The sequence below is a fragment of the Macaca fascicularis genome, chromosome 3 (assembly GCF_037993035.2).
Source record: "Macaca fascicularis isolate 582-1 chromosome 3, T2T-MFA8v1.1".
Classification (NCBI taxonomy): Eukaryota; Metazoa; Chordata; class Mammalia; order Primates; family Cercopithecidae; genus Macaca; species Macaca fascicularis.
Window position 1 is genome coordinate 130,785,247 of NC_088377.1, and position 20,821 is coordinate 130,806,067.

Below are 20,821 nucleotides of genomic sequence, written 5' to 3' on the forward strand. Positions count from 1 at the left end.
AAGTTTAATAAAGTTTGAATGTTGTGGCCTCCATCTGTCTGTTCACCATATCTTAGTGCCAGAACCGTATTTCCAACTGAAGAATGAGACAGACTGGATTTACCCAGCGTGCATAACCCCCAGGAATGCTACTGAAAAAGACTATCACCAAGATAACCATAAAGGCAAACTGATAGTACTATAAGACATCCTCCATTCACAGTGAGGTTCAGCATCCACTCTTAAGTGAGGACAAACTCCCGGAAACAACCAAGGGGAAACTTGAGACAGGAGAAACAAACTTAGTTGTCTAGATGGCCTTACTTAATGGGGGCAAAGACAGAGGAAGTTCTGAGATTCTGGTGGAACAAAAGAGATCACTTATTTCCACATTGCTATTTCAGCTCCTTAACCAAAGTCAAAATTTCTGTCTAGTAGAGAAATCAATCTTTGATCCAATGTAAGATCTGTCTTGCTGGAGTTACAAACTTAGAAAAATTTAGTTTTTCCTAGCTCAAGCAATTCCAGCCTTGATATCTTTAAGGAATACTTTTAATATATATAAAATCCAGCTTCATTCACCACCACTATGAAAGTGGATCACTTTTTTTCTTTCAGTTTTTAATATCACGTGCCCTGTATGCTCAAGATCACCTGAAGCCATGTTTATTTTATATTAAAGTACTGCAAATAGCAAAAATATAAAATATACTTTTAAATTTTCTTCTTCCAAATTTTCCCTAACAGGTGGAAGTTATGAAAAAGAAGTTGGTGAAACAATTATTAATGAATACATCAGAACATTACTGAATTTTAATGAAGAACTATTGATATTGAAACAAGTCTGGCATAGTTTTATTTTATTTTTATTTTTTGTTTCTTTCTTTGAGACGGAGTCTTGCTCTGTCACCCAGGCTGGAGTGCAGCAGTGGGATCTTGGCTCACTGCAACCTCCACTTCCCGAGTTCAAGCGATTCTCCTGCCTCAGCCTCCCAGGTAGCTGGGACTACAGGTACCCACTATCACACCTGGCTAATTTTTGTAGTTTTTAGTAGAGATGGAGTTTCACCATGTTGGCCAGGCTGGTCTTGGACTCCTGACCTCAATTGATCTGCCTGCCTCAGTCTCCCAAACTGCTGAGATTACAGGCGTGAGCCACCATGCCTGGCCTATTTAAAAAATTATCTAATATTCTCCTTAAATTGTAAAGAGTCTTTATTTCTTTTATTTGGAAAATAAAAACATCTATATATTTTAAAAAACGTATTATCAATTCAATCAAGATTTCATCAAAACATTCTAATAATATCAATCATCATCTCAAATGGGAGGCTTTTGAATAGTGGACCGTTTTGTGTAATAATACATGTAAACAAAATTAGAACTGATTTTTTTTTTTTCCGAGATGGAGTCTTGCTCTGTCACCCAGGCTGGAGTGCAGTGGTACAGTCTTGGCTCACTGCAACCTCCGCCTTCCAGGTTTAAGCAATTCTCCTGCCTCAGCTCCCCAAGTAGCTGGGATTACACGCGTGTGCCACCACGCCCAGCTAATTTTTATATTTTTAGTAGAGACGGGGTTTCACAATGTTGGCCAGGCTGGTTTCAAACTCCTGACCATGTGATCTGCCCACCTCAGCCGCCCAAAGTGCTGGGATTACAGGCGTGAGCCACCTCCCCCGGCAGAATTGAAGTATTTATTTACTGTCTGGTAACACTGATGAGAAAATAACAATGTCAGACACTATTACAGGGTGTACCTCCAATCTTCAAACCATATGTAAATTTATATGTCAGATGCCTGAACATTCTATATTTATACCATTTTATGTTCAAAGAGAATCTACATTTGAAGATTGTGAAATGAGCTAGGAAGAATGTTTGAAAAGTCAAAAAAATTTTAACTGTAAAATCTTATTTGAAGATATTTTTCAACCCTTATGATTTCAAATTACTGTGCAAGTCATAATGTAAAAGTAATGAAATACTAAAAAAAATGTTTAATAGAATTTAAAATTTTGACTAGGAAATTTGGAAGTTCAATCATTCTCAAAGAGGCTGTAAGGATGCTTAAAATCCTGAAGGAAGCCTGAAAGAAAAAAGACACATTCATTATTGGAAATATAATACAATGCTAACTCTCAAGTTTCACATTCAGACTAGAAAGCTTAAGTTCAAGGCCATTACACCAATTTTTAGAGAAATGCAATGTTTTCCAACTCCTGATTCATCCCTTGAAAAGCTGTACATGGGTAATGATTATCAACTTAAATTAGTCACATACACCAGAGTTAACTGGAAATGAAAAGCTTCTTCAATTACCCAAACTAACATAAATGATTTATTTCCTTCTGCCAACATGAAAGGGAATGTTCATGAAGGATCTCTTTGACTCACCCTGCACTAAGGTTAGAAAGCTCACTCAGCACAAATATTCCCAGAAAGGGTTCAACTTGGCAGTAAAGAAACCATCTATTCCAAAAGGTCACCACATCAGTTCAACTTTTCATCTGCTAAGAAAAAAGTTCTGTCAAAGTCTGTTACTGTAAAGCAGCAGCTGTTCTGTAGAATAATATCGTCCAAAAGACAACTGTTTCTCTTATTCCCCAGTACAACTCCTCCACTTCAACAATTTCTTGTCTTCCTTGACACCATTATTAGTCACAACCCCATGTCTTTGCTCTTCCATCTCAAATGTCTACTTCCAAATATTTCTCTACATTTTTATAATCTTAAGCTCAGCTGAACATCACACCTCTCAGTCAGTCTATTGCAACCCCAACTCTTTATAATGGCCAATAAATCCTGACATAATCTTATCCCTGCATATTTCTATAGCCACAAAGAACTTCCAGTTTCTCTAACACCCCAAGCTCTGTCTCACCTTAGAGTCTCCACCCAGTTCGTATCTTCTCCCACTCGATTTCTAGCTGACTCCTTATTCTATTTTTGTCTTTGCTGAAACCCTACTCCTTCAATACATAGGACTTTCCTATTTATCACAAGTACATTCTCCACCCTTATTTCCCCTAATTTTAGTCCCTTCTTTTCTTCCCAGTAGTGCTACAATTTTAAATTATTGGCTTTGCGCTTCACTTTTTTTTTTTTTGGATCTACCTGGGAATATAAGCTCCACAAGGGCAGAGACCATTGCCTGTGTTGTACAACTTATATTCCCAATGCCTGGCACAAGGCAAAAGCTCAATAAATGTTTATTTAATCAACTCCATTCTACTTGGAGTTATCTTTTTCTGAGTCCCTTTATTCTTATCTGATCCAGAGAAAAATAATCTTATCAGTTACTCAATGTTATCATTACTATTCAAGTCAACATGTATAACGACCGTATGTTAAGAACTATAAGGTGCTGCTGCTATTGCAGCTGCTATTTACTGAGTGTTTATTGTGTGCAAAGTATCATACAGAGAAGTATTCTGAACGATGCCCAGGCTGAGTGGAAGGAGCACAGTGATCCGTAGCAATATGTTATCTCACTGTATCACCACAACCATGTTAACAACCAATTATTTTTAATCCCTATTTTACAGATGAAGAAACCGAGATATAGAGAGGTTAATAATATGCCCAAGATATCACAAACAGTAAGCGATAGAGCTGGGATTCTATACTCTATTGAGTAAAACACAATTTCCCTCTTAAGATGAGTATGAGGAGAGAGGGAAAAATAAAGTGAGCTGGAAATTTAAGAGGAAAGAGACAACATTTGCTTAAGGAAAACCAGCAAAAATTGTTTGGAGATGGCAGTGGAAATAAGCTTTGAAAAAAAGTTGAGAGTTTTAACTACATTATAAATAAATACCTGGAATTGGTGCAAGAGCCTCTCATCAGAAAGAAAATGGTGAGACCAACCGTACAGAAAAAAGAGATATTAACTGCACAGAAAATAGTAATGGCAGGGTCATTATCCATTGTCCTATCTCTTGAGCCCAAATTGTGAATGTCCTTTCCTATATCACTAAGGAATTTAGCCGTGACTGAAAAAGGAATGAAGATGCAATCAAGATTTAAAAATTACTGTGAAAATTACAGAATATCTGTTATCTAAGTTATTAGTAATACTTCTTTTTTATCTGTTTCTGGTGGCTATCCTCTCAGCAACTAGATTTTAAGCTTTTTGATGGCAGGCACTATATCTTACACTTTCATAAGAGGGGTTATGAAAGTTGACTCTTGAAAATGTCAGTGGACAAGAAGAAGAAAAGTTAGAGGAGACTAAAGAGAGGCCAGACACTATACCAGGTGGTGCCAATGGCACAGTGATTAAAAAAAAAAAAAAATAGTGTCCTTGCCCTCAAGGGGCTTGTATTGTCACAGAGATGATAACTGGTGTAAGTACTCACAACAGAGTGAATAGAAGAAATACAAAAGATTACAGCTCCAATGTCTGCAAAACAAAATTATGGTATTCCAAAGTTAACTCCAATAGATGTTTAATTACAGTGGTATTTTCCAAGTTTTTAAGCACCACATTTTTCAAGACTAAAAACAATAAATTTCTATGATAATGAGTACCCATAAAACAAAAGCTGCTACACAGGCATTTACATAGAACAGTGGAAAGTTTCCTCCAAAACTTTATTGATACGGTTACCATCTCCTTGGTGAATAATTCCACACAGCATTTGCTTTTTTACATTGCCTGCCTGTGGCTTTCTATAATAAAAGTTCTTGAACTGGAGAAACTTAAATAACGTTTTTTCCTCTTTCATTAAGAAGCAATTACCTTCAATTTTCTTCACACATTCCTACCATACTTCCATTAGAATATTTATCCAAAGTCCCAAACAACTAAAGACACACACACAGACACACACACACGCATGCATGCACGTGCGCGCACACACACACACAAATAAAGCTCGTATTAGGAAAGGGCTGAGTTAAAGGTGTATGCATGATTCTCCCTTATTTATCCTATTGAAGGTACATCATTTTTTTTCATTCATTCACTCTAGAGAGCCTGACATTTAGCATTTTATAAATCTAGGCTACTGCAGAGCTGTGCTACCACAAAATTATAAGGAGTTAATTTGCACTTTTTTCTTTTGTTTTTCCTTTTCAGATAATATGTAAATATGTGTGATAAACGAGGCACTGACAATCATAGAAATTTAATTTTAACAGTACCTTGGAAAGCATTTAATTGAGGGAAAGTCAATTTAGGCACAGTGGTCCCCACCCTTCCACCCAGGGCAGATATTCCTACAGATCCCAGTGCTCCTTCCCACTGAGCCTGGGCATTCATTGCTCAGATGACGTCTCCACATGATGTTCCAGGTAGCCACCATCTTGTAAAAGAAAACATTTATGGTATATGATTCTTCTCGTAGTATATAAAATGCATCCTGCAATTCAAGGCACTTTGAAAAGCTACCATCTATTTTCAGCTACCATAGGACCTATTATTTAGTAAAGTGCTTCTTAGTACCTTGAAACATCCTAAGATTTTAAAAGCATTACTATACTTTACAAATGTTAATAGGTTATGCATATGAACAACGTTTGTTTGCACTTGCATTTGGTGCTCCTGACCACCCTTATATGGCACCTCAGCACTGTGTGTCCTAGCCCACTTGCCCTGTGAGTCCCCACCTCCAGCTTCTTGGGGGAAATCACAACTTCTATCCACACTTTATATTAAGGCTATCTTAAAGGGTCCACTCCAAAGTCACTCTCAACCACACCCCTGGCTTCATGTTTGCAGACTGTTTCCTCACTAGGTCTCCAGCCCAAATATCCCCAGCTCCAGATTCACAATTCCAACTTCTGGTTGGAGTTACTACATACATGTCTTGCTATCACTACAAATTCAACATGCAGACTTCATCCTTCTTGCCAAAACTTTCTTGCCCTTCCTCCTGTTTTCCTCCTTTATATTAATAGCATCCCTATCTTCCAGCCACCCACAGTGGAGACTTTGGGGTCTCTTCCAGGTACTCTTTTTCACTCTCTACTTCTAAATGATCACTAGGACTTGCCAATTCTAACTTGAATGTCATTCAAGTCTGTCACTTCTTCCCAGTTTTCAGTGCTACCACCCTTGTTTGGGCTTTCATCTGTGCTCACTTTAATGCCTAGCTTTCCTCCTGACTGGTTTTCCTGCCTGAATCTTTCCTTCTTTAAATCACTCACCCAACCCACCTCCCCATCCCCTCAATAACACCATCAAGGTATGTTTCTTTAAAAATGTGATTATGCTCTTGTCCGCCCCTCCAAAAACAAACAAACAAACAAACAAACAAAAAAAACAAAAAAACCAAACAAAAACAAAAACAAACAAAAAAAAGGCTTCACATTCCTTCAAAATAAAGGCTATATTTCCATGTCACCTTTAAAATAAAGTCCACATCCCTATGTGGAGATTTCAAGGTTCCCCACAAATAAGGCCCAAGTGTCATGATTGAAAGCTCAGCCTCTGAAGTCAGATTGCTAACCTCACCTGTGCGACGTTGAGCGGGGCCACTGCGCACACCTGTCTAGGCTGAGGGTCCCGGCACAAGTCTGGCTGAGGGACGAGTGAGTGTGGAAGCATAGTCTACATACCATTCACCACACTACGTTTCAGCCCAGGGCTTCTACAGGCTCAAAGTCAATGGCACCATTGTCTATCTCACATAAAGGCAATATAAAGGCTTAGTTTCCTTGTCTTAAAGTATGGCTAATATTAGGATTTACCTCAAGGGATTGTTGTAAGGTTTCAATGAGTTAACACATGTAAAGTCCTTAGAACGGTGCCCAGAATATTATAAATGCCCAATAAGTGTCAGCTGTTATGTTCTCACCTTACCTGTTCCTTATACTGTGAGGAAATAGTAGAATTTATTTACTATTGCTCAGGTATAATCTGTGCTTTTTCACCTGCATGTCTATCGTTTATTCTGCTTCCTCCCCTGAAAATGTCCTCCCTGAAAATTTCCTCCCCTAGCAGCTCCAATCTGCCCGTTGATAAATGTCCACTCCTGAGGCTCAGCTGGGAGACCATGATACCTCCATTAAGCCTTACTTGATCTCCATGTACTACATGAGTTCTTTAGGTTTTAACTCAACTCTTAGGTGCCTAACATGGAACTTACTGTAGAAATATTTTTTCTTTTCTTCTTTTTTTTTTTTTTTTTTTTTTTTTGGGACAAGTTTTCACAGTTGCCCAGACTGGAGGCAGTGGCACAATCTCAGCTCACTGCAATCTCTGCTTCTTGTGCTGAAGCAGTCATCCCACCTCAGCCTCCCGAGTCACTGGGACTACAGGCGTGTGCCACCACCATGCCTGGCTAATTTATTTTATTTTTTTGTATTTTTTGATAGAGACAGGGTTTCACCATGTTGTCCAGGCTGATCTTGAACTCCTGAGCTCAGGCTATCCACCTGCCTCAGCCTCCTACAGTACTGGGATTACAGGTGTGAGCTATTGCGCCCAGTCTGATACTTTATAGTATCTAAATGTATACTTATCTGAAGGGCTTGTCTTCCTTGAAAGATCTCAAGTGCCTTATGGTACCCTGTAAAGTTCCTCTTTATGTTCTCACAGTGCCTCTAGAATTACAGTGACATAATAGGCCCATAATAGGTAATAATATAACCATTTATTGAGCATCTACTATGTGTCAGGTACTATAAAAAGTGCTTTATACATAGTATTTAAAATTACATCTCACAGAACTTTTGTAGCATTGTTTCCTTTTATATAGGAATACTTAAGTAATTTAAATAATTTGCTTAGTGTTAAACAGTGAAAAACTGTTGGGGCAGAGATGAGAATCCAAGATATTTCTGGCCCTGAGATTGAGCTCCTTCTACTTCATGGCCCTATCTTACCTGGCTCCTTCCCTTGCCCAAGAGCCAAGAGTCACCATTTAGTGATTATGTATTATATTCTAGGAGTTTTTCCTAAATTATTCCTAAGCTTCATTGAAAAACAGTTATTATTTTTCCTATATTCCAGACGAGGAAATCAAGTCTCAGAGACATTAAACAATTTACCTTAGGTTTTACAGCTAGTAAACTCCAGATGCAACTTTGAGCCTAACTCCAGAAGCCTCCTGCCCACTCCACCCCTACTCCTCAAAAATGCTCTTGTCACATTTTAGAAGTCCCTTGAGAAAAATGTATTGCCTTTACTATTATCAGGGTTTCATTTATGTGGTTTTATTTTATTTAGATAGCTTTTCACAGAAATCATCATTGCATACTCTTACAGAAAAAAATGTTATCCCTATACTGTATTTTGATCACCTTTTGTCTTTATACATGGACTACCTAATTATTATAACTAACTTCGCAAAAAAAAAAAAAAAAAAAAGTGCTGGTCCTCCTAAGAATTTGATGAAGTTTTACATCAAAGTGATCTTGATATTGAAAGAATAAAAATTGTTTATACAAACAATAGGTCAGGAATATATCGAGGGATCCATATTTAGTACTGATCATTGTTAATTTCACCAGACCATTAAGTTTTGACTGAAACTTCTAGAAAATCAGGATAAAACACCACACCAAGAGAAATAAGTAGTTACTGAAACAGAATACCAAAATGAATCTTGAACTTAATGCAATGCACACAAAGCAGAAGGAAAAAGGAAAGATGAAGGATTAGAATTACCCATCAGATTTTAAAATAAAATAAGAAAATAATTTTTTTTCGAGACAGGGTCTCACTCTGTCACCGAGGCTAGAGTGCAGTGGCATAATCATAGCTCGCTGCAGCCTTCATCTCTCTGGCTCAAGCCATCCTTCTGCCTCAGCCTCCCCAGTAGCTAGGACTATAGGGCATGCTACCACATCCGGCTAGTTAAAAAAAATTTTTAGTAGAGACAGGGTCTCATTATGTTGCTCAGACTGGTTTTGAACCTCTGAGCTCAAGTAATCCTCCCTCATCGGCCTCCCAAAGTGCTGGGATCACAGGTGTGAGTCTCCATGCCCAGCTTAAAAATACAGTTTTTAAAAGGGAAAAAATGGGGGGAGAATTAATGGAAATTAATCTGACTTATTTATGAGAAAATAGCACTCAATACCAAACTGGCATGTATGCAGTAACTACCAAGGTAATTAAAATACTTAAGATACAAATATAATTGAAAATTACATGACTTGAATGTCATTATTCCATTTTACCAGTGCTCCCTATTTAATTGGAAAAAATTTTATTGGCTTTCAGTGAAAAAAAAGTGCAAGTGAAAATAGAAAAAAATGTAATAGAACCAAAATCTTCCCAAGCAAAAAAATAACTCCAAAAAAGTATCCCTCATTATGAAAGTGCTAGGGTTTCTAGAGCTCCCAGAGGACTCAGTAAAACTACAGATACTTGCAGTGCGTTATAAGTGTGTAATTACCATTTAAATGAAAGGAGAAAAGCTGGTGAGTGAAATGAGAAACAGGCATTTTCTTACAGCCAAGCAGGAACTGACATTTCAGGCAACAATCATCTAATCTACAGTCTGGTTAACAAAGCTATTGTCATTCTGCCACTCATACTCACTCTTAACTGACACTCTTCCCTACTAGAAGGAAACAGTAGGTTAAGTCTTTGTCTATGATTTTCAGTCACAATTTACTCATTAGGCTCTGGCCTGCCTAATACGTAATTTAACAGCATATGTATACCAAAAGACAGCCAACAGACATAAAGTCTTCTCTTTAATTCTACCTTTTTAATTATTTGGGCATCCAGATTGTAAAAGTAAACAAAATGTCAGAGTAAATTCCTATTGGTTGTACAATCATGATGGTTAAGAATCATTTAATCTCACCTGCAGTCCAACAAAAGCTTCCCTACTAACATCCCTCTTTGTGGATTTGGCTGGGCAGCAAGTTGGATGTAGAAAATATTATTGCCTTTTTCTGAAAAGGCATTGAATACCCTTTTCAAATGTGGTTAGAAGTTATCACATAGATTTCAAAACTAGAAAACTATCAAATGTGTTCTTATTGAATAGGTGCATAATGAAGTATAGAGTGTAAAAGATTTGTCAAAAACACACAAATTAACTGGAGAGACCCCTCTCCCTGCCACATGTGTTTCAGAAGTCAAATCTATTCCTTTTGGGTTGCTGCTAGCATGAGATTAGCCAAGTCTTGTGATGTGTTTGGCAAAACCAGTTGGGGTTTATTGGTGTGGCTTATGTTGGTTGGATTAATTGTTGCTTCTACCAAACAACCAACCAACCCTGAGTATTTCTGAAGTAAGAATATAAATGTCAAGCATGACAAGATTGATAAATCATGAAAAAGAAGACTGCACACATAATCAGCCATCAGACAAAAGTGATGGGGTTGTGGGTTTCATAGGGCTACTTTATTCTAGCTTTCCCTTTATATCTTCTTTTGGCTGTTTTATTTGATATCTTTTGAAAATCTGTTGCAAGTCAGTGAAACAAGTTAGATAGACCCTTCCAAGTCATTCAGTGATCTTTCTGATTATCTAAACTAACAGGTCCACAAACTGTGACTCCCAGACCAAATCTGGCTCTCTGCATGTTTTTGTAAATAAAACTTCATCAAAACACAGCCACATACATTCATTTATATATGGTCTAAAGCTGTTTTCACACCACAACAGCAAAGTTGTTGTAACAGGTATGATAAGGCCCCAAAAGCCTAAAATACTTACTACCTGGACCTTTATAAAGAAAATTTGCCAATCCTTGATTTAAAGTTATCTCTTACTGTTCTAGGTGAAAATTATACTCTCTGATATAACCTTCTACTCTATCCCACTCTGTCCCATTAGACATGCTTCTCCCCGCCCCCCGCCCCCCGAGATGGAGTCTCACTCTGTCGCCCGGGCTGGAGTGCAGTGGTGCCATCTGGGCTCACTGCAACCTCCAGTTCCCAGGTTCAAGCAATTATCTGCCTCAGCCTCCTAAATAGCAGAGATTACAGGTGCCGGCCACCACGCCTGGCTAACTATTTTGTATTTTTAGTAGAGATAGGGTTTCACCATCTTAGCCAGTTGCTCTTGAGCTCCTGACCTCGTGATCCACCTGCCTCAGCCTCCCAAAGTGTTGGTATTACAGGTGTGAGCCACTGTGCCCAGCAGATGTGCTTTTTTTCTACTTCACCAAACCATCCCATTTTTCAATTATAGGCAGGCCTATCTTGTTTTATTGCACTTCATTTTAACGTACCTCACAAATACTGTGCTTTTTACAAATTTAAGGTTTATGGCAGCTTGGTGTCAGGCAAATGTGTTGGCACCATTTTTCCAATAGTATGTGCTCACTTTATGTCTCTGTATCACATTTCGGTAATCCTCACGATATTTCAAAGTTGTTCATTCTTATTATATCTGTTATGATGATCCATGATGGTGATCTTTGATGTTACTATTGTAATTGTCATGGGGGTGCCACACCCATAGGAGACAGTGGACTTAATCACTACATGTTGTATGTGTTCTGACTGCTGCACTGACTGGCCGTTCCCCCATCTTTCTCTTCTCAGGCCTCCCTGTTCAGTGAGACACAACAACATTGAAATGAGGCCAGTTAATAATCTGACAATGACCTCTAAGTGTTCAAGTGAAAGGAAGAGTTGCACATCTCTCACTTTCAATCAAAAGTGAGAAATGATTAAACTTAGTGAGGAAGGCATGCCAAAAGCGAAGAGAGGCTGAAAACTGGGTCTCTGGTGCCAAACAGCCAAATTGTACATGCAAAGGAAAAAATCCTTGAAGGAAATTAAAACTGCTACTCCAGTGAACCCAAAAATGATGAAAGAGCAAAACAGCCTTATTGCTGATATGAAAAAAGTTTTAATAGTTTGGATGGAAGATCAAACCAGCCACAAAATTCCATTAAGTCAAAGTCTAATACAGAGCAAGGCCCTAACTCTCTTTAATTCTATGAAGCCTGAGAGAGGCAAGGAAGGTGCAGAAGAAACGTTGGAATCTAGCAGAGACTGGTTCATGAAGTTGAAGGAAAGAAGCCATCTCCATAAAAAGGGCAAGGTGAAGCAGCAAGTGCTAATGTAGAAGCCATAGCAAGTTATCCAGAAGATCTACCTAAGATCATTGGTGAAGGTGGCTACACTAAAAAATAGATTCCCAATATAGACAAAGCACCCTTCTGTTGGAAAGAGATGCCATCTAGGACTTTCATGGCCAGAGAGGAAAAAGTCAACGCCTGGCTTCAAAACTTCAAAAGGACAGGCTGATTTTCTTGTTAGGGGTTAATGGAACTGGTGACTTTACGTTGAAGCCAATGCTCACTTGCTATTCCAAAAATCTAAGGACACTTAAGAATTATGCTAAATCTACTTGCCCGCACTCTGTAAATGGAATGCCAAAGCCTAGATGACAGCACATCTGTTTATAGAATGGCTTACTGAATATATTAAGCCCACTGTTGAGACTTACTACTCAGAAAAAAGATTCCTTTCAAAATGTTAATGCTCATTGACAATGTGCCTGGTCACTCAAGAGTTCTGATGGAGATGTACACAGAGATTAATAATGTTTTCATGTCTGCTAAGACAACATCCATTCTGCAGCCCGTGGATGAAGAAGTCATTTTCACTTTCAAGTCTTATTTAAGAAACACATTTCTTAAGGCTATAGTTGTCATAAATAGTGATTCCTCTGATGGATCTGGGTAAAATTAATTGAAAACCTTCTGGAAAGAATCCACCATTATAGATGACATTAAAAACATTCATGATTCATGGGAGGATGTCAAAATGTCAACATTAATAGGAGTTTGGAAGAAGTTTATTCCAACTCTAATGGATGACTTTGAAAAGGTTCAAGACTTCTGTGAAGACTGATGTGGTGGCACATGCCTGTAATCCCAGCTACTTGGGAAGCTGTGGTGGGAGGATCACTTGAGGATCATTTGAGGTGGGAGGATCACTTGGAGAGAAGGACTTCAGTGGAAGAAGTCACTGCAGATGTTGTGGAAATAGCAAGATATTAGAATTTAAAGTGGAGCCTGAAGATGTGATAGAATTGCTGCAATCACATGATAAAACTTGAATGGATGAGGAGCTTGTTATGGATGAGCAAAGAAAGTAGTTTCTTGAAATGTAATCTACTTCTGGTGAAGATGCCGTGAACATTGTTGAAATGACTACAAAGGGTTTAGAATATTACATAAATGTAACTGATAAACCAATATCATGGTTTGAATTGATTACAATCTTGAAAGAAGTTTTACTGTGGGTAAAATGCTATCAAACGGCATCACACACTGCAAAGAAATCTTTCATGAAAGGAAGAATGAATCATGTGGCAAACCTCATTGCCACAGCAAACCCAAACTTCAGCAACCACCACCCTGATCAGGCAGCAACCATCAAGACCAAGGGAAGACCCTCACTAGAAAAAATGTTGTGACTTTCTGAATGTTCAGATGATTGTTAGCAGTTTTTAACAATAAAGTTTTGTGGGGGTTTCTTGAGACAAGGTCTCACTCTGATACCCAGGCTGTAGTGCTGTGGAGGATCAGAGCTCATGCAGCCTCAAACTCCTGGACTCAAGTGATCCTCTCACCCCGGCCTCCCAAGTAGCAAGTACCACAGGTGCACACCACCATGTCTGGCTAATTTTTTAAATGTTTCTGTAGAAATGAGGTCTCGCTATGTTGCACAGGCTGGTCTCAAACTCCTGGCCTCAAGTGACCCTTCTGCCTCACTTCCAAAAGTTCTGGGATTACAGGTGTAAACTACTATGTCTAGCCATGTATTTTAATAAAGGTAAGTACATTGTTTTTTAGACATAATACTATTGTACACTTAATAGACTAGAGTATAGTGTAAACAAAATTTTTATATGCACTGGAAAAAAAATGTGTGACTTGTTTTATTGTGATATTTGCTTTATTGTGGCATTCTGGAACCAACCCTGCCTGTATCTCCTTTTTCTAGTAAATATTATGTTTATATATCTTTCCTTTTTCAGTTACTATCACAGTTAATTTCATTCCAAAATTCACTTAACCTGAATTTAAAAGTGGTCATATGTGGCCCAGTCTCTGCTTTGGGTCAATCCAAAGTAAAATCAATTCAAAAACAATGAAAATACATAATTGAAATAAATTTAAGTGTTTACTTAGGGTCTAAAGAAAATGCTAATGAGGTAAAGGAGGAGTATGCTCTTAATGAATAAATGAACATTTCAAAACCCTATCTTCCCAGAATCATTACTCTCAATATTCCCCTAAATCAATGACAGAGGTTGTAGTGAATGCCCTCTTTGGGAATTGCCCTACCCAGTGCAGCCAGCCACCTCACTTGAGGTTAAATCTCATTTTGGAGGACATCCCACATCTAATGTTGGTTGATATTGGGCCATAATTTGGGACAACTCTAAAAGGTGATCCCAGTTCCAGAGTGCCCCATAAGATAGACTGAGGCCTCCCTTGTGACTACATGATACTTTAACTGTTCCTTCTACCCAAGTCTGCTTCTCTCTGTCCCTTACATGTGTTACTCCTGAAGGAATTCCCCAATTAACTCCTGCAGGCAAGTCTCTGCCTTGGAGCCTAGTCCTCAGGGTTCCCAACTTAAGACAGCTGTTCTCTTCAAATTCTTTCTCTCATCCCATTCTCCCCCAATCCCAGTCTTTCTAGCTCTTTATTCCTTCCTCCTCACTGTCTTCTTTCCTCACGTTCCCAAATCAATTCCTTTTCTCACAATAGAGTTAACCATCTATTATTTAAATTTATAATTTGTGCTAGTGTGTTTCAATGCCTTATTTTTTTTTCTATTAAACAGTCTTTATTATAATGATATTAGAGCTCTTTGGCTTCCTAATGATTTTTTGTGAAGAAAAAGTATTTCCAGTCTTTCACACTTTTTTTTTTGTACTGTCTTATATACATATATGTATGCCTATGTCTATCTATCTCTTCATTTATCTATCCATCCATCCTAAAATTAGATAAATGCACAATAGTAATAAGGTTATCTCAAGCTTTCAATTTGAAATACAGTCAATATGCAATGTCTTATATTTCATCTGTTAACAATAAAGGCAACATAGGAATTGACACCATAAAGGTCAACACACAGGCAGTAATATTTTAACCTTTCAAAGTATTCCCTTATAGAAGGTAGTTTTGGATTATCAGGATGAATTGTTTGTTTTGCTTGTTTGTTTTTGAGACAGAGTCTCCCTCTGTCGCCCAGGCTAGAGTGCAGAGGCACAATCTTAGCTTGAACTCCCCAGGTCAGGTGATCCTCCCACCTCAGCCTCTGAGTAGCTGGGACTACAGGCGCACGCCACCAAGTCTGGCTAATTTTTTGACTTTTAGTAGAGATGGGGTTTCACCATGTTGCCCAGGCTAGTCTTGAACTCCTGATCTCAAGTGATCTGCCCCCCTTGGCCTTCCAAAGTGCTGGGATTATAGGCCTGAGCCACTGAACCCAGTGAGGACTAACTGTTTTTAATGTTTTACAGTTTTATTTTTAAAAGAACACTGGCCAGGCACAGTGGCTCTGGCAACAGAGCAAGACTCTGTCTCAAAAAAATAAAAATAAAAATAATAAAATAAAAAAAGAACACTGATCAAAAAGCATTTAAAATTGTACCTTTTTACATTATGCATTTAAAAGTCTTTATATGATTATTATATGGCCAACTGTAGAGTGAATGCTGTTCTGCAGTTACACTGTCCCCATACAATAGCATCTTGATTCAAAATGAAATGTTCTGGTACAAAAGTTGGAAAACAAGGACACATAAGAAGAGAAAAAATTAACAGAGAAAGAAAGAGGAGAAAGGAAACTAAGATGAAACAAAGCAAACAAAACTATAGTAAATCCATGAATTTCCATTGCATGCAGCACCTCTGCAAGCTCTAGACTCATTATCTTTTCCACAGCTAAATGTTTAATTTTGTGAAATTCCTACCATTGGCACAAGTTAAAATAAATAACTCATCTTTATTCTGCTTAAACTTAAAAATTGTTAAAAAGGGTCATGTGCAGTGGCTCATGCCTGTAATCCCAGCACTTTGGAAGGCTGAGGTGAGTGGATTGCTTGAGCCCAGGGGTTCAAGACCAGCCTGGGCAAAATAGTGAAATCCCATCTCTACAAAAATCACAAAAATTAGCCAGGCATGGTAGTGAACATCTGTAGGCTTGGCTGCTTGAGAGGCTTAGGCCAGAGGATCAATTGAGCCCAGGAGGTAGAGGCTACAGTGAGCCATGATCATGCCACTGCACCCCAGCCTGGCTGACAGAGCGAGACCCTGTCTCAAAGAAATGAAAATTTTTTAAAAAATTTAAAAAGGAAACAGAAAGAGTAATATGAGGTGGAGAGAAGTTAAATACCATTACCAGATATTAAAATAGCTTATATATCCTCCATAATTAAAACATTATGGTATTAGGAAACTATTATCTGGATAGACCAATAGCAGTGAACAGATGCACAAAAATATACTCAAATGTGAATGGAAATTTATGAAAAAAGTATCATCTTATATCACTGGTGTAAAAAAGGCTTTCACAATAAACTGTATTGGTGTAGTTTTCATTATATAATGACATTCTTTGTCTCTTTTTATAGTTTTGGACTTAAAGTCTATTTTGTTTGATATGAATATAGCTACCCCTGCTCTATTTTGGTTTCCATTTGTATGGAGTATCTTCTTCCATCTCTTCACTTTCAGTTTATGTGTGTCCTTAAAAATGATGAAGACAGTCTCCTACAGGCAGTATATAGTTGGGTCTTATTTTTTAATCCATGCAGCCCCTTTTTATTCATTGGAGAATTTAGCCTATTTATATTCAAGATGATTATTGATAGGTAAGAACCTACTGCTACTATTTTATGGTTCTAATATAGTAATAAAGGGGTTCATTCATCAAGAGGATATAACAATTATAAATATACATGCACTCAACATTGGAGCACCTAAATATATAAAGTAAATATTAATAGATCTGAAGGAAGAGATAGGCAATAATGCAGTAATACTAGGGGACTTCAATAACCCACTGTCAACAATGGACATAACATCTAGACAAAAAAATCAACAAGGAGACATAAGACTTGAACTACACTTTGGACAAATGGACATAACAGACATATCCATAGGGTTCTATTCAGTGGCAGCAGAATTCTTCTTCTTCTTCTTCTTCCTCCTCCTCCTCCTCCTCCTCCTTCTTCTTCTTCTTTCTTCTTCTTCTTCTTCTTCTTCTTCTTCTTCTTCTTCTGCTTCTGCTTCTTCTTCTTCTTCTTCTTCTTCTTCTGCTCCTCCTCCTCCTCCTCCTTCTTCTTCTCCTTTTTTCTTCTTCTTCTTTCTTCTTTTTCCTCTTCTTTTTTTTAACAGAGTCTTGCTCTGTCACTTAGGCTACAGTACAGCGGTAGGATCATGGCTCACTGCAACCTCAACCTCTTGGGCTCAAGGGATCCTCCTGCCTCACGCTTCCTAGTAGGCTGGCTAACTTTTTAACTTTTATTTTGTAGAGATGAGATCTTGCTCTGTTGACCAGGCTGGTTTCAAACTCCTGGCCTTAAGCAATCCTCCTGCCTTGACATCACAAAGTATTGGGATTACAGATATGAGCCACTGCACCTGACTGACATTCTTCTTCAGCACACATGGAACACTATCTAAGATAGACCATATGTTAGGCCACAAAACAAGTTTTTACAAATGTAAGAAGATTTAAATCATATCAAGTATCTTTTCTCACCATGATGGTATGAAACTAGAAATCAATTAACAAGAAGAAATTTGGAAAATTCACAAAACATGGAAATTAAACAACATTCTCTGAATAACCAAGGTGTCAAAAACAACAACAACAACAACAAATGGAAAGCAAAAAGTATATTGAGAAAAATGAAAATAAAAACACAACATACCAAAATTTATGGGATGCAGCAAAAGTAATTCTTAGAGGGAAGTTAATAACAATCACGCTTACATAAAAAAAGAAAGATCTCAAATTAATAACCTTACGTTACACATCAAAGAACTAGAAAAAGAACAAACTATGCCCAAAGTTAATAAAAGGAAGGAAATAATAAAGATAAGGGCAGAAATAAGATAGACACTAGAAAAACAATAGAAAGAATCAACAAAACTGAAAATTATACTATTATAGTAAGAATAGTTAAAAAATTAAAATTAAAATTAAAAAATTAACAAAACTGATGGTTGGTGTTTTGAAAAGATAAACAAAATGGCCAGCCCTTTAGATAAACTACAAAAGAAGAGAGAGACTTAAATAAAATCAGAAATGAAAGACAAGACATTACAACTGATACCACAGAAATATGAAAGATTACGAGATACTATGAAGAATCATACACCAACAAATGGGATAGCCTAGAAGAAATGAATACATTCCTAGACAAATACAACACACCCAGATTGAATTATTAAGAAATAGAAAATCTGAACAGACAAATAATGAGTAACAAGATTGAATCAGTAATAAATGGTCTCCCATAAAAGAAAACCCCACAATCTCATGGCTTCACTGCTGAATTCTACCATTTAAATAACTAATACCAATCCTTCTCAACTCTTCTGAAAAATTGAAAAGGGAATCCTTCTCAATGCATTTAATGGGGCCAGTACTATCCTGAAACCCAAGCCAGACAAAGACACTATGAGAAAAGAAAATTGTGGGCTAATATCCCTAATGAATATAAGTGCAAAATTCTTCACAAAATACCAGCAAACTGAATTCAGCATCACACTAAAAGGATCATTTATGTCAGTGGGGAAAACCTCTAATAATGGAATTACCAGGTCAAAGAGTACTCCCCCCAACCCCAAATTTTAATAGATACTGAGAGACTGTCTTATAAAAAGTTTGTATAAATGCCCAATCCCAACAACAACAAATAAATGTGCACATTTCCCTTGCAACATTGGGTGTTAACCATCATTTCTTGCTGTTGTTTGCCCAGGGCAGCCTTGGTTTTCACCTGCTCTCCTAGCATAATTCTTAACAGTGGCCCTTTCACTCTTAAAATGGGCCCAGTTTGGAAGATACATGGTCACTCTACTAAACTTTAAAACTGATACATATTGTCTCTTCCCTAGAGATTCTCCAGGAGGCTCTGTAGGCTTCTGGAAGGACTTGCATTCTCTTCCCTCTCTCTCCTATTAACCTGCACTGACTCCTTCAAAAGCCATAGAATTATGGAATGTGCCTCTAGCTAGGGACCTCCTTTCTGTGCAGATGGAAGTAGGAGGTGGCAATGAAAGTATGCCTGTATGTTTAAACTTGCTGAAAGGCAAATGTGCACACACATACATACACACACAAAGCCAAATTTGTAACTATGTTGTAATCCAAAGGATAGTCCCTAGCTGTCCATCATTTGACATGACATAGATGTTGATAAGAGGATTCCAGCACTGGAAGCGGTGTTGGGTAGGATGAACTTTAGGTGCCTTCAGTGTTGAGATTCTGTGATTACAGTAGTAACAATTGACGCTTATTAAGGACTTACTGAGTGTCAGGGTAGTTCTAGAAATTTGAGCTATAAAATCTCATTTTGTCCTCAAAGTTACCAAAACAGTAATTTAGTCACTGTTTTTAGGTAATATTAACAAATTAGGAACTAAGGCACAAACAGATTAAGTTAGTTGTCTAACGTGGCATACTTAGTAAACGGAAAGACCAGATTTCAACAAAGGCAGTCTGACCTGTTATATCTCCACTTTCTGCTGCCTTCCCTTTTCATAGCAGGGGTTGGGCGGGGAGGGGTTGATGGGGGTCTCTTTGTCACCCAGGCTGAAATGCAGCGGCGCAATCATAACTCACTACAACCTCCAACTCTTGAGCTCAAGCAATCCTCCCACCTCAGCCTCCTGGGGAGCTGGGACTACAGACACATGCAACCATGCCCAGCTAATTTTTTTTTATTGTTTGTAGTGATGGGGTCTTGCTGTATTGCCCAGGCTGGTCTTGAAGTTAGCTTAAATGATCTCACCTTGGTCTACCAAGTAGTTAGGACTACAGGTGTGAGGCACCACACTGGCTTACTTTTAAATTTTTTTGTAGACATGGAATCTCGCTATATTGTCCTGGCTAGTCTCGAACTCCTGGCCTCAAGAGATCCTCCCTCCTCCGCCTCCCAGAGTGCTGGGATTACAGAGATCAGCCACTGTGCCTGGCCTTCTGCTGCCTTCTACTTCATGTTTCGGGCACTGAAAATCTGCCTACATTTTGCAGATTTGATTCCCATTTTCTTTCTTAATAATTCTAATGATATTCCTGAAAGTTGCTTAATAGAAGGGAGAAAATGGCATGCAGAAAATTCATGCAATATAATTTGAAACCTTACCATTGAAGAAACTTCCTTCTGCTCTTTCTGGAAGATCTATTTTCAATTATCTATTCAGCATATACTATAAAAGAAAATAAATTTATCTTTTCAAATTCTTTCTAGGAAAAGTAAATAAAAACTTACGTAATTTTCAAAATGTTAAACATGAAACATTCATGAATAATAAAAAGATTTCTGAGATTTTAATATTGTTGCTATTTTAATATTTAGGGCTCAAGTGACTTAAGGTACTATCCACTTGTAATTGACAAAAAGGGAAAGATCAGATGTTTGATGGTGACCACAAGACTAGTTGTCTCCAGTTACCGAAAAACTGTGGATGCTTAATGAATGCTTAATGAATCCCTAATACCAGCAAACCATCTTCTGAATTCATTTTCTAGGAAAGAAGTGTGGACCAAGAAGGGCACTATTACCACCAATCCTGAAAAATAACTGTCTTCACAGGTGAGGAGTATCGCAGTGTACATAACATTTTATAGGCTCCATATTTTCCTATTCCACAGTCAGAAGCCTGCTTATTCTATGTCTTGCATAAATACTCTGAAAACTACCATATGCAAATATATTACC

At 37.8% G+C, this 20,821-nt stretch overlaps 1 protein-coding gene across 7 annotated transcripts in view; it reads right to left on the reverse strand.

The window, feature by feature from the left end:
* The window catches only part of CDK14 (cyclin dependent kinase 14), a 790,403-nt gene that overhangs the window by 674,160 nt on the left and 95,422 nt on the right, over window positions 1-20,821 (reverse strand). For all 7 annotated transcript variants that reach the window (XM_045387589.2, XM_065542367.1, XM_065542363.1 and 4 more), the window contains one exon: window positions 20,246-20,309. The gene's annotated coding sequence lies outside the window, so the exon portion shown is untranslated. The remainder of the gene's footprint in view (window positions 1-20,245; window positions 20,310-20,821) is intronic.